Source organism: Drosophila willistoni, unplaced genomic scaffold, assembly GCF_018902025.1.
Source record: "Drosophila willistoni isolate 14030-0811.24 unplaced genomic scaffold, UCI_dwil_1.1 Seg570, whole genome shotgun sequence".
Classification (NCBI taxonomy): Eukaryota; Metazoa; Arthropoda; class Insecta; order Diptera; family Drosophilidae; genus Drosophila; species Drosophila willistoni.
This window is the reverse complement of record NW_025814491.1, coordinates 31,354-44,323: the sequence shown is the minus strand read 5'-3', so window position 1 is coordinate 44,323 and position 12,970 is coordinate 31,354.

Genomic DNA, 12,970 nt, shown 5'->3' with positions numbered 1-12,970 from the left:
CTTTGTATAAGGAAGGAGTTGTATAGGTTGACCTGGGAACTAAATTTCTTATAAAGGGGAGGGAGGTCCTTAAGGACAATTTAAAATAGAACCTCTAGAAATTGTTTTTCTAAAAAAGGTTTGCATACTTCAACAACTATTAGAGTAATAAGACTATACCAAAGCAGACTTCATACAGATACTGGACGGAGACGTGACAGTTTGGAAAGAGTACAGCTACCTCGGACATACGACAAACATTACCACGTACAGGACAAACGCGGACGAACCCAGGAAAACTATCGAATTCTTTAAGGAAGATTATATTAAAAGAATCATTTTGACAGACATTAGAAAAATCGACACGCTAATAGAAACGATGACAGTTTATCATAGAGGAGCTAGAAGCTTTAATATTTTAGGCACTGCCTTGAAAGAAGTGGCTGGAACTCCTGATTTTGACGACTGGGAACAGATCAAGTTAAAACAAGAGCAATTAATAGAGTCAGAAAATAAGCAAGTCAAGATCAACAACAAATTACAAGAAAAACTGAATGCAATAACAAACTCCATAAACCAAATAAGTAAAACAGAAAATGTCAATCACGAACACTTTAATGAAACCATCCTAGCAAAAAACAGAATTTTCATTTCAGACCTTGAAAATTTAATTCCAACAATCACTTTGGCAAAAGCGAATTTATTGAACCCAATATCCTCGGTGACTTGGATGTCAACGAAATGACCAACAAAAATCTCACAAATATTAGTGTGTCAGATTTATTAGACGTACATAGGTAGTATTAATGTTTTTAAAAATTTTAACATTTTGTACTTTTTAATCAAAAATCCTCACCCAGAATCTGTCTGTAAATAAGCCTTAACCCGGTAGAACGGGATAACATAATTTTAGATTTTAATAACAGAAACCAAATGGCGGTAACCACAACATTCTGCCAAAGATCGCCCACAAATGGCTGCACGCAACTAAAGCTGGAACTCAAGCACATTGTAGCTCCCGACCAGGTCACCTGGAACTCGTAATAGTTTTGGACGAGGGAATGGTTATCATCAACGACGCCACCATGGACATCATAGACGAAGTCGGCAACAAAAGAAGGGTGAACGGCACCTACCTGGTGACATTAACCGACAAGATTACCATCAACCAAACAACGTTTGTCAACAAGTATGATGTGCTCAGAAAGAAACCAATGGTGTCAGCCGAGTCACAAATGAACATTACGAGGTACCGCGAACACTTAAGCCTGCTGTAGTGTATTCACATAGTCGCCTATCATTCATACTTAAAGTATAGCTCAACTTGTAACACTTAGTTGCAAGCATAAACAATCTTCAATTGTTTGTATATATCTATGTGCAGGCATGCACATGCATACATACTGATTATGCATATGCGTAATATGAGCTAGGGCTAAGAGAGCGTATCAGCAACAGCAGCAGCCAATTAAGGCCACAGTGTCGGAGAAGGCAAATATGCCCACATGAGTGACACTGGATTTGGAAATTCTGCACCTGTCGTGCAAAGGGACGCGCCAACACTCGAGGAAGCACTCGAGGCGTGTCCAGCCGATGGACCCCGTCCTCTTACCATAGAGCAATATAAGGCGAGGACTGCAAGGAAACAGGAAAAACCAAAACATAAACGAAGCGGCCGGAGGATAAAGCTACTACAACAGAGACGTTTAATGAAGGACATGGTGGAGGCCACCAAAGAAAAAGAAGACCGACAGCGCTACATAGAGCGCCTGCAACAAATAAATAACGAGCTTCGCCAAGGTGCGAAACAACGGCAAACGGGCTGCATAATTGCAGTAGCCCCAATTTGCCCTTAATTTTAATTATTTATAACAAATCTATGCGGAAACCGCTGTTTACAAATTACTAAAAAAAAAATAGGCTTGTACTAACACATGTGGTAGACATAGATTTAATCAAAATTGTAAAACTTATGTAAGTCTACCACATGCCCTTAACTCTTTTCCTTTTCTCTGGCTCACTGCATTCACAGTTGATGCACTAAGAAAAAAATCATCTCTGGCTCACTGTTTAAACAGTTGAGATTTCCAAAATTAAAAAAAAAAAATATTAATAAAAAAAAATTACTAAATATCAATACTTATATTTGCATAAAATTGAAAAAGAAATACAAAAAGAGAGCTTACAATTTTTTTTTTTCTCAAAGTTCAAATTCAAATTTTCCCATGAAACTCTCATTAAATGTATGGAGTCGAACTCCATATCAAAGCTAGATAGTACAGAAGAAAGTATTAGAAAATTAGTTAGCATGTTGGACCATGAGTCCAAGGTAGCGGATTCAACCGCTAATGTTATAAATACTGTCGAAACATCTTCAATCGACTTAAAATTTATAACAATTTTATTAGTAATAATCGTCGTTTTGCTATTAGCAAACTCCCTGACGAAACTTTATAAATTGCACAATAGATGCATCAAAAAGAAATACCAAAGTAGGGCCATAGACTTAGACAAGATCTAAAAAATATGGAATGGAATAATTTAGTAAAAAATCTAAATAATTCCAGAGACAAATTTAACAGATCATATAATTGTATCAATAAAGATACAGTTATTAGAATAGAAACTCTAAAATTACACATAAATAACCTTATTCAACAATATAATAATATTGTTTTAAAAATTCAATTGGTCGACGACCAGCTTACTCCTGCTCATAAAACACAGTGCTACAATTTAATACAATCTTTAAATGAAAGGTTGACAAAAATAAGCGCGAGAAGAAGTCTGGAAATACAAATACCAGAAGAACCATTAGCTTTAGCCGAGTTCGATGCAAATCAACTAAGCGAGCTAAATGAGTCAAAGCCAACAGTCGACATCGAACAAGATAGTGACATTGAATCATTGTTCGAAGAAATAATCCCTACTAAAATGGCACTAACAGTTGTAGATTTTTTGAAGCTGGCCTCAAGTCTAATATCAGACTATGACGGTAAGCCAGAAAATTTGCAAAGTTTCCTAGATTCTTTGAATCTAGTAAACACACTAAAAGGCGACCATGAGCAAACAGCCATAAGCCTGATCAAAACAAAATTAAAAGGCCACGCCAGAAATTTGATAACCACTGAACAGACAATAGGTGAGATCATTACTCACTTGTCTACAACAGTGAAGGGAGAGTCGGTAGAAGTGGTATCAGCTAAGCTTCTCAATCTCCAGCAAAGAAACAAAACTGCTACTCAATACACCCAAGAGGTGGAAAAGTTAGCAAAGGACCTTGAAGGTGCCTACATCAGCGATGGTGTGACCCCAACTCTTGCTACCAAGTATAGCACAGTAACAGCAGTAAAGGCAATGACGAAAAATTGCACAATAGAAAGGGTTAAGAACATCATGATGGGAGGTATTTTCACAAATATGGATGATGCTGTATCCAAATTTGTAAACACTTGTACTGAGATAACAGGACAAAGCAATTCAGTCCTATATTATCGACGAGGTACAAGTTACAACAATAGAGGAGGCCGAGGTTATAATCGCGGAAGAAATTATAACTATAATAATAACAGCAACAACAATAACAACTTCCATAATAATAATAACCGTGGTGGAAGACGAGGCCAGAATAGAGGAAGAGGCCGAGGAAACTTCAACCGAGGTTATAATACCGGTAATGTCAGATTATTACAGAATACATCGGAAAACCAACAGAACCCTTTAGGCAACACACAATAAATCCAAAAATTTACACTATCAACCTTAGTCTTAACATATTTGTTTGCTTCACAAATCACGAAACAAACACAAATTTAACATTTTTAGTAGATACAGGAGCAGATATATCACTCCTAAAAATAAATTCAGATAATTACAATATCAAAGACAATAAAATTATAGACATTGAAGGCATAGGCCAAGGAATAATTCAATCCAAAGGAATCACAGCAATAGAAATTCAAACAGCCAAATACATAATTCCACATGAATTCCATTTAGTAGATCCCGATTTCGCAATACCATGCGATGGAATAATCGGCATTGACTTCATAAAAAAATTCAATTGCCAGTTAGACTTCAACCCAACCGAAGATTGGTTAATAATTAGACCAAACAACCTAAATTATCCGATTTATGTTCCGATTACATATAGTTCAGGCAATAATGCACTACTTTTACCAGCTAGATCCCAAGTGGTCCGAAAAATAGAAATAAACACAGAAGAAGAGTGCATATTGATACCAAATCAAGAAATTCACAATGGAATTTATGTCGCTAATACAATAGCAACGTCCAAACATGTTGACGTCCGTCTGTTGAATACAACTAATTCTGACCAATTGGTCAATGTAGGAAAACTAAAATATGAAACACTTTCAAATTACGAAATTGTCCGAACAAACCCAGACATCAGATGTGAAACAGTTTTGAATAGCTTAAAGAAAAATTTCCCCCCTCAATTCAAAGAACAGTTAACAAAATTATGTACCAAATATAGCGATGTATTCGGACTAGAAACCGAATCGATATCAACAAACAATTTCTATACGCAAACATTAAGACTAAGGGATGATGAACCTATTTATATTAAGAACTATAGAAGTCCGCATAGCCAAATAGAAGAAATCCAAAAACAAGTAGGAAAATTAATAAATGATAAAATCGTAGAACCATCTGTATCCGAATACAATAGCCCACTCTTATTAGTCCCAAAGAAATCTAACTCAGAAGAAAAGAAATGGCGATTAGTAATTGACTATCGTCAAATAAACAAAAAATTATTGTCCGATAAATTTCCGCTTCCCAGAATTGATGACATTCTAGACCAATTGGGTCGAGCTAAATACTTCTCCTGCCTCGACCTAATGTCCGGTTTTCACCAAATTGAACTAGAAGAAAGTTCAAGAAACGTAACATCTTTTTCAACAAGCAATGGCTCATATCGCTTCACGCGATTGCCATTTGGACTTGAAATAGCACCGAACTCTTTCCAGAGAATGATGACAATAGCATTTTCAGGATTGAAACCTTCGCAGGCATTCCTTTATATGGATGACTTAATGGTGATAGGATGTTCCGAAAAACATATGATTAAAAACTTAACTGATGTTTTTAACGTATGTAGGAGATACAACCTAAAGTTGCATCCAGAAAAATGCTCATTTTTTATGCATGAAGTGACATTCCTAGGTCACAAATGCACTGATAAAGGAGTCCTGCCCGATGACAAAAAATACGATGTCATAAAAAACTATCCGGTTCCGCATGATGCAGATAGCGCGAGGCGATTCGTAGCATTTTGTAATTACTACCGTCGTTTCATAGAAAACTTCGCCGACCATTCGCGACACATAACTAGATTATGCAAAAAGAATGTCCCTTTTGAATGGACGAGCGAATGCCAAAACGCATTTATGCATCTTAAAGAAAAGCTTATGCATCCAACACTACTTCAATATCCCGATTTTAGCAAAGAATTTTGTATAATAACTGATGCAAGTAAACAAGCTTGTGGAGCGGCTCTAACTCAGAACCATAGTGGACTTCAACTCCCAATAGCTTATGCATCACGTTCATTTACAAAAGGCGAAAGCAATAAAAGTACAACAGAACAAGAGTTAGCAGCAATTCATTGGGCAATAACATATTTTAGACCATATATTTATGGAAAACATTTTACAGTAAAACAGATCACAGACCACTAACATATTTATTTTCAATGACAAATCCAAGTTCAAATTAACACGCATGCGGCTGGAACTTGAAGAATATGATTTCACAGTAGAATACCTAAAGGGAAAAGATAATTTTGTTGCGGATGCACTTTCCCGCATAACAATAACCGATTTAAAAGACATTCAACATAAAGTCCTGAAAGTCACTACCAGGCGACAAAGTAGACAAGAGAAGAACTGTACAGTTAAAAACAATGAACTTTTGCCAAGGCAAAATCATTTAAATGTATCCAAGCCCAACGTGTACGAAGTCATTGCAAATGATGAAGTACGAAAAGTAGTGACCTTGCGCATCACAGAATCTAAATGTTTCTTTAAGCATGGAAATAAAGTGATCGCAAGAATTGAAGTTAGCGACATATATACTAATGGAATTCTCGACTTAGGTCAGCTCTTCCAAAGGCTTGAAAAAGAGGCCGGTATATTAAACATCCGCCAACTCAAAGTGGCACCGAGTGAAAAGGTCTTTGAATCAATTTCAATAGATACTTTCAAACAAATGGGCAATAAAATATTAAGATCATTACGAGTAGCGCTACTCCAGCCGGTGACCCATTTAAGAAATGAGAAAGAGATACAACAAGTACTGTCTACATACCATGATGATCCAATTCAAGGAGGTCATAGTGGCATTACAAGAACAATATCGAAAATCAAAAGACATTACTATTGGAAAATATGACACGTCATATAAAAGAGTACGTACGTAAATGTCAAAAATGCCAGGTGTCTAAAACAACGACACATACAAAAACTCCTATGACTTTCACTGAAACACCAGCAAACGCTTTCGACATAGTGATAGTGGATACAATTGGTCCACTACCAAAATCGGAGCATGGTAACGAATATATAGTCACATTAATATGTGACCTAACAAATATTTAGTAACCATACCGATCAAAAACAAAAGTGCAAACAATGTCGCAAAAGCAATTTTTGAAAACTTTATACTCAAGTACGGTCCAATGAAGACGTTCATTTCGGACATGGGAACAGAGTATAAAAACCAAGTAATAACTGATATATGCAAGTATATGAAGATCAAGAATCTCACCTCTACTGCATATCACCACCAGACTTTAGGGACAATTGAACGAAGTCATCGAACATTCAATGAATACATTCGTTCATATATCTCTGCAGATAAGTCTGATTGGGATGATTGGATTCAATATTTCACTTATTGTTTCAACACGACACCATCAGCAACACACGAGTATTGTCCATATGAACTCGTATTTGGTAGATTGCCAAAACAGTTCATAGATTTTAATAAAATTGATAGAATAGACCCCCTTTACAATTTAAATGATTATGCTAAAGAAGTAAAATATAGATTAGAAATAGCATATAAAAGAGCTAGAATTATGTTAGAAAAAGCCAAGGCTTATAGGAAAGATTTATATGATAAAACCAGTAAAAATTTTGAATTAAGTGTAGGAGATAAAGTATTAATAAGAAATGAAGCAGGGCATAAATTAGACCCAGTATATTTAGGACCATATATAGTAGAAAAAATAGGAGATAATCAAAACATTTTTATAAAAGATAGCAAGAATAAGAGACAAAAAGTACATAAGGATAGATTAAAAATTTACATTAAATGAAACGTTTCATGAGAAAATAATAAAAAAAAAAAATAATTAGGTCTGATCAACCTTTTCAAAAAAAAAGAAAGATTTTTTTAATTTTATATAAATTTTTTTTTAAATTTTATGCAAACACAAAAACAAAAAACAAAACAAACAAGAAAAAAAACATACAAAGAAAAAAGACAAAAAAAAAAACACTTTTATCCAAAAATTAATACTCAAAAGAAAAATTTTTTTTCTCTAAATGACTACATATGTATATTACGTCATTTCTTAAAAAAGGGAGGTGTAGTGTATTCACATAGTCGCCTATCATTCATTCTTAAAGTATAGCTCAACTTGTAACACTTAGTTGCAAGCATAAACAATCTTCAATTGTTTGTATATATGTATGTGTGACCGCTGAGTCAGCACTTTGGCCGCCCAGACTGTGAGCGTCCAACTATGTGAGTACACTCGCTCCGCACACCCCCCCCCCCCCCCCCCCCCCCCCCCCCCCATTACATTTGTAGCTGCCGTCCAACGGCAGCATAAGAACAGATATAGGCTAAGAACTCTTTAACGAAATAAAGTAAAATCATTATCAAAACTCACAGCTAAGGGCACAGACGTGCCGCTGTCTTTATTTAAACTTTATAATATTTACTCAAACTCGGAACCCGGTCATTACACTGCCTTTCCTCCATGAACTGAGCATAAACGATCTCCGGCATATAACCGGACTACGCTCAAAACTAATATCGGGCCATGTATTGAGCAGCAGTGTCACTATTTGAATAGTCGCAATTTGGTTCGGCATTTATCTTGCCATTCGCAGACTTCAGAGACGCAAGTTAGTGACAACTTCTTCAAAAGTCTCTTTGACCTACAGAAGTCCGGGGACGGAAGGAGTTAACATGGACAAATGAATATAGCTAATACTGCATATGGCAGTGGGCACGATCGCTGGGTCACCGATCCCACGGTCTGGGTAATATGAGCCGGCCCGCAAGACGTTGACCGCTGCTAGCGGCACGAGGCGCAGTGTCAGAATTCTGATGGCCAATGCTTAGGGTTCTTAGGTAGTTTATTTAATAATGTTAATTTAGTTATAATTCCGACTCCAAGCGCACAAAACTGTGGCTTGTATTTAACAAGTATAAATTAACATTTATATTACTCAATAAACAAATTAATCAAATATAAATAAACATTCATATTACTGATATATTAAACTAACAAATATTTAATTTGAAAGCAATCGTTCGTTACAAAAGTAACGAAGTTATTGAGAAAAGTCACTGTTTGTGACTTTGCCATTTGTATGGGAGCTATATGATATAGTGGTGTGTGCAGTATATACAAGCCTACATGCAAAATTTCAACTCTGTAGCTCTAATGGTCTAGGAGGAGCTTGCGTTGATCCAGACCGACGGACGGACGGACGGACGGACAAACGGACGGACATGGCTATATAAACTCGTCGCGTCATGCTGATCGAGAATATATATAGTTTATATGGTCGGAAATTCTTCCTTCTATGCGTTGCACACTTCTGACCAAAATTAATATACCCTTTTTGCAAGGGTATAAAAAAGAAATGGAAATGGTCGACTAGTTGAAAAGTCGAAAGGAAAATGGTCGTCACCATGTAGTCGACTTTTTTTTAGAAACATTTTGTTGCAAGCATAAACAATTAAATATACACGCAATAAAACATGAGTGTGCATTTGAATATGTTCATATGTATACATTGATGTATGCACATTTTTTTTTATAGAATTAAAATAATCAATGTACAATTGTGCAGCATTAAAAGCTGTCCAATTAGAGTGTGGCCTGAAAACCATACGAAAAAGTAGGCAGGATTATATGTAAAAAAAAGAGAGCCTTCAGCTCAAAAAAAAAAAAAAAAAAAATTATTAAACTACTACTCTACTAAACTACATCAAAAAAAAAAAATTAAAAACAAATGAAAAAAATATTTATTCCAAACCTTTTCATTAAATGGAATGTTTGATAACAAAATAAGCAAGTTTGATGATACATTTGATAAACCCAATATGGGGTTAATAGATACTAAAACAGTGGACTCTACTGCAAATGTAATTAACAAAATAGAGTCATCAATTGTAGATTTAAAACCAACAAATGCACTTTTATTAATAATTGTGGTAATAATGAGCGCATATGTGTTATACAAAGCATATAAATTACACAATAAATGTGTAACAAAGAGAGCCCTAAGCCATGATCATAAGATCTAAATAACATATGCATCAATTATTGTAACAGTGCATTTGAAACAAAAAAAAAAAAAGAAATCACTTTCCAAATTTACTAAATAATAAAAAAAAAAATTAAAAACAAATATATATATCAATTGAATAAAATGAGTACAATAGAAGATTATTTTAGGAAGATAGTAGATAGGAATCCTAGCATTGCAGCAGATTTACTTGAGGTTTTTAGAATAGGTAATGTCAATTCGGTACAGAATTCAATAAATTTAGTACAGATCAGATCTGCATACCTTGATTTGACTGGAGAAGAATTCCCAGTTCAAGGAAGTGCAATGGTACAGATGTGTTTTCTTATTACAGTGCCAAATATATGTTGTTTCTCGAATGCAACAGGTACATTTCGCTTCTACCTGATGGATGAAGCCGAACAACAATAAGTTGTCATAAAAATACCGACTTTAATTAGTTACTACAAATTGAATACAATGCAAATACAAATTAAATAAGTATGAATAAAGTTGAAACTAAACATCTGCAAAAATATATTCCTTTTCTTGATTTCCTGATACATTCAGGACCAGTAAATAAAAAGTACAAGGAAATAAAATTTTGGATACAAAAAAACTACAAATTTAAAAGAAATATTGTAGAACTTATGGAAAAATCCATAAAAATAGCATATAACAGACTATTACTAGAAAGGCCTAAGAATAAGGATGTGAGGTCTAAGTGACAGATAAAAAAAAAAAAACACAAAAATAAACTTTCAAGCATGGAATGGGAAGAATTACTTCTCCATATCCAAAATATTAAAGAAAATTTCAAAAAATCATATAAATGCGTTACACAAAATAGAAACATCCAAAAGGAAACAATAAACAAGCACGCAAAAATTCTAGTTGATTCTTTCAACGAAGCAAGAAATTTAGTGCATGTTAATAGAGAGAGCATAGGTAAAGCAAATTGGTCAAAAATTTCCAATCTACTGATCAAGTTACGAGCAAACCTAATCTCTATAAAGACAAAATACAATCTCGATATATTCGTACCTACCGTACTTAATTCACCCCTGAGCATAGACACCTGTAAAAAGGAAACAGAGCAAGAAGGTGAAGAATCTGAAACAAGCGAGGAAGAAATAGAAGAGAAAGATCTAAACGATCTAACAATTCCTGCGCTATTAACATTACCTGATATAGAAGCGTTGTCTGAACAAGACAACGAATCAGATTTAGACATCAATACAAGTGTAATAAACACAACTGACAGGATGGCAGAATTAAATGCCCGAAGGGCATATATGAAAGATATAAACATAGCCATACCTGAATTTAACGGCACGAAAATGCAACTCAAACGATTCGTAACAGCTCTGAAGTTGGTAGATATGATGAAAGGCGACTACGAAAATATAGCAGTTGAGGTAATAAAATCAAAAATTATTGGCCCAACACTATATGAAGTCGAAGAAGAAACTTTAATAGAAGCAATAATACAAAAATTGCAAGGCTTTGTAATTGGTGAAACATCTAAAGTTATAAAAGCCAGATTGAAGAATACAACTCAGAAAGGTAAAACCGCTGACGAATTTACTTCGCAGATAGATAACTTACGCAAAACACTTCAATCTGCATATATCGAAGAAGGTATGCCTGCAGCACTTGCTCTTAAGAATAGCACAGACGATGCTATAGAAGCAATGATTGGAAATTGCGAACACAACAGCATTAAAACTAAAGCAAAGTACCTACAAAAAAGTACTGAGATATCAGGTAATCCAAATACGGTTCTATTTGCTCAAAGAAACCGTGGTAATTACAATAACAAATATAATTATCATGGTAGAGGCAATGGTCGTGGTTATTACAACAACTATAACAATAACAATAACGGCCAAAATTTCCAACTAAACAGAAACAATAGTTACAGAGGAAACAATAGAGGTTACAACATGAATAATAGAAGTAACCGAGGGAATAACCGACAAAACGGTTATAATAACAATAACGTAAGAGTAGCTTAGAATTCTTCGGGAAACTCCCAAGCACCTTTAGATACCCAGCAGTAACGAATAATAAGATTCACGCCATCAGCCTTAATCAAAATACGTTCGTTACCTTCACGAATGTAGCAACAGGGAAAAAGTTAGTATTTTTAATAGACACAGGATCGGAAATATCGATCGTGAAAGAAAATTCAGACAGTTTTCAAGATGTCCAAACCAATAATATAATAAATATACAAGGAATTAGTCAAGAAGTAACCAAATCCATAGGGTTCACTTCTGTCGAAATACAATCTTCAAAATATATAATCCCACACGATTTTCACATTGTTAATAACCGATTCGCTATTCCATGTGATGGAATACTAGGAATCGATTTCATAAGAAAATATAACTGTCAATTAGATTTCAATCCGTCCGAAGACTGGTTAATAATTCGACCAAATAACCTAAAATATCCGATATACGTACCAATATCGTACAGTGCTGGTAATAATTCAATAGTTTTACCAGCAAGATCCCAAGTTGTCCGAAAAATTGAAATAAGTTCACAAGAAGACAGTGTATTAATTCCAAACCAAGAAATTCATAATGGTATTTATTTAGCAAACCCAAAAACGCAGTCATACGACTGCTAAATACTACAAATAAAGATCAAATAGTAAACATATGAAGTTTGAAGTATGAACCGCTTTCCAGCTACGACATAATCGAAGCAAATAATGAACAGCGTGAAAACGCAGTACTAACTACGTTATCAAAAAATTTTCCCCCACAGTTTCACAGCCAACTTACGAAGTTGTGCAAGAAGTATAGTGATGTATTCGGACTAGAAACCGAATCAATAACAACAAACAATTTCTACAAACAAAAATTAAGACTGGTGGACGATGAACCTATTTATATTAAAAATTATAGAAATCCTCATAGTCAGAAAGACGAGATACAAAGACAAGTCCAAAAGCTTATAAAAGACGAAATAGTTGAGCCTTCTGTATCTTTTTCTGTGTAAATAATTAAAAAACAAAAAGCACGTGCTGATGACTAGCACCGAACCGTCTCATCCGGAGAACTTGGATTTCCTGACGGCTGTACCTACCGTAACATTAAGATAATATAAATACGTACGAGTTTGTACTTGTTGCGCAGTACACCCACTAACACATTTTGGTCAGGCTAATACTAAAAAACATGCGTAGGCATAGATTTAGTAATTAAACATTGTTCAAGCTGTAAACCTACGCAAGTTTACTTTCAACGTCTCTGGCTCACTGCGCAAGACACATTTGATTTTTCTCTCTTCTAAAAAAAGAAAAACAACACTTCTGATTTACGCAAAAAAAAAAAAAATAAAAATGAAAACAGGTCCAAACGACCAAAAAGCAAACAAAAAAATTTTTTTTAGTAAGATGGGTTCTCTAGAATCCAAAATAG